Genomic DNA, 2,964 nt, shown 5'->3' with positions numbered 1-2,964 from the left:
CAAGATCTGTACCAAATATGTATAAAACTGCCAAAGTTCTTATCTATTACTAACTAGCTCTTTGAACTCGAACAAGTTACCTAGTCTCTCTGAGATTCAGTTTCTTCATCTATAAATTGAGGGGGAATAAAAGTGCTTTCTTCATAGTGTTGTAAGAATTAAAAAGTTAATACCTGTAAAGTGCTTTCATTAGTTCCATCGTGTATGTAGTGCTCAGTAAATGTCAGCACTTACACACACACACCACAATAAGCATATATGTGTGTCTGAACAATGTCCTAGAATTTTTCTTTATCAGACCCTTCAAGTGCACCATGAGTGCCCCACTTTACAGATGAGAAAACAGAGACCAGAAGCTATGTGACCCCCTGAGCTCTCGGAGCTACTAAGTGGCTGAAGTAGGCTGGAGAGAAACCCAGGTATACACCACACTAGAAGGCATCTGAGTGATCATCTTCCCCTAAAAATTCCCTATAACCTGCTTTCACAAGATCTTCCATGGGAATAAAGGATGGCCAGGGGCATAGAACTCCAAGGGCTGCTTGCTTATATTTGCTTTACATTTTGGGCTTCTGAATAATTTTTTGTTTTGGGGGGAAAGGGTTCAGCAGCTGAAAAATAAACAAATAATTATAGGAATAAATACCAAAGTGTCAAGCCACTGGCTTCTCCCCTCCTCCTAACTTTCCTCTTCTGGAAAGTGAGACTCAGAGAAGGGAGATGCTGGCTCAGGTCTCCGTGTCGTTTGATGTCAAGGAGAGCACCAGAGGCTGGGTCTTCACGCTGCCATCTCTCCAAAACCCACACCACCTCTCTGCCAGGGAGCCTCCATAGTGTATTTTACGCTGAGTTTGATTTGGAGAAATTAAGCCATTTTAAACTCCACCACAGACTGGACTCACTGCGTGCCTGTCCAAAAAACCATGAAGACAACTGCAAATACCTAACTAATGGCATCACAAGCTGGCATCCTTCTAAGGGTGGACGCATGCCATTTTGAACATGCACTGCATTAGTAAGCAGTGGAATGCTAATAAAACGTGTGCAATAAATTGCATTTTAAAAGTATCATGGGAGGCTGAGATTGCTCTTTCAAGAAACCCAACGAGGAATTCTTTGATAGAGTAAGAAGGGGGGAAAAAGCCTTTAACAATGGAATAAAAATCACTCATTTGAGTCTTATAAATCCAGACTGTAGTATATGGTGCTTCCTTTGAGCATATTGCTTTTTATGTGTGTAGCATATGCCTGAACACTCATAGATAAATCAGCGCGATAACTATGGCTGGAAAGCAACAGCTCCACCTCCTACCAATACCCTCTTACCTAGTTTCTCCCCACCTCTCCCGTCCCTCAAAAAAGAAAACTACTTCCACCCTTAAAATATCTAAGTATAGCGACTGGGCTTCCGGACCGCAGATCCTCGCTGCCTTGTCAAAATCTTTGAGCGTCGGCCACTCCGGAGGCCGGGGTAGGAAACTATGTGAAAGAATCCTCTGATGTCACAATTTCTGGGTGTCACTGGAACATCTGATCATCATTCCTTTGGCAATTCCAGCCTTCCCTGGAAGGTCAGTAGAAGCAATTGATTTATTCACCTCTACAGGAATCAGACTCGGCCTATTTTGGTTTTCAGTGAATTATGCCTTTTCAGTTTGGGACCCAACCAAGGAGGTTTCCAGTGGAAGGGGGAGATTTTTCAGCTGGGCTGGAGCCTGGGCTGAGCTTTCTAGAGATGTCATCTCTTTCTAGAGATGTCACCAACCAGGCAACTCGGAAGATGCCCTGGAAGTCACGGCCTGACAATAACTGATGTTCCCATCACTGTCTATGCAACAATGCGAAAGCCACCTGCACAAAGCAGCAAGGAAATGCATCCTAAATAGCATCATTAAGTCTTTTGTAGTGGGTTGACTAGGTCAAGGGTAATGGGCCAGTATCATCTTATGATCTAGTAAACAAAAGTGGTGGCACCTTTGGATGAAAAAAAAAAAATCTAAGTAAATGAGGTCACGGTGATTTCGAGCAAGGAGAACAGATTGGCGATGAGGAGACCTGAGTTCAAGCACTTTGATTTTTTTTTTTTTTGGGCCGTGCCGTGAGGCTTGCGGGTTCTTAGTTCCCCGACCAGGGATCGAACCCGGTCCCTCTGCAGTGGAAGCACAGAGTCTTAACCTCTGGACCACCAGGGAATTCCCCAAGCACTTTGATTTTTAAGCAACCTGTCCTGTCACCTCTCTGGGACTCAGTGTCTTCATCTGTAAATCAGAAATAGCATCTGCTCAATTGAAATTAGAGAACAATTTGGGGAATCAAATTAGATGATGAATGTAAAAGCGTTGATCAAAAGAACACTAGTTCAGGGCTTCCCTGGTGGCGCAGTCGTTGAGAATCTGCCTGCCAATGCAGGGGACAAGGGTTCGAGCCCTGGTCTGGAAAGATCCCACATGCCGCGGAGCGACTAGGCCCGTGAGCCACAACTACTGAGCCTGCGCGTCTGGAGCCTGTGCTCCGCAACAAGAGAGGCCACGACAGTGAGAGGCCCGCGCACCGCGATGAAGAGTGGCCCCCGCTCGCTGCAACTAGAGAAAGCCCTCGCACAGAAACGAAGACCCAACACAGCCAAAAATAAATAAATAAATAAATTTAAAAAAAAATCTTCTCAATAGAAGCAGAAAAAGCATTTGACAACCCAAAATCCTTTCATGATAAAAACTCACAACAAACTGGTTATAGATGGAATGTACTTCAATGTAATAAAGGCTGTACATATGACAAGTCCACAGCTAACATGGTACTCAATGGTGAAAAGACAAAAATTAAAAAAAAAAAAAAAAAGAACACTAGTTCAGAGGGAGGAAAGAACACAGGCTTCAGAATGAAGCTGCCCTCTCTTCCCCCTCCTCCTATGTGCAGTTAGCCATCAAGTCCTACAGAATCTACTCAATTAAATTCTCTGTATGT

General features: G+C 44.0%; 1 pseudogene; it reads left to right on the top strand.

Moving 5' to 3' along the window:
- The first annotated feature begins 1,642 nt into the window (after positions 1-1,642).
- On the top strand, positions 1,643-1,886 carry LOC133077369 (protein FAM229B-like; annotated as a pseudogene).
- Positions 1,887-2,964: the final 1,078 nt, after the last annotated feature.

Source organism: Eubalaena glacialis, chromosome 17 (genome assembly GCF_028564815.1).
Source record: "Eubalaena glacialis isolate mEubGla1 chromosome 17, mEubGla1.1.hap2.+ XY, whole genome shotgun sequence".
NCBI lineage: Eukaryota > Metazoa > Chordata > Mammalia > Artiodactyla > Balaenidae > Eubalaena > Eubalaena glacialis.
This window is presented reverse-complemented; position numbering and strand designations above follow the sequence as displayed.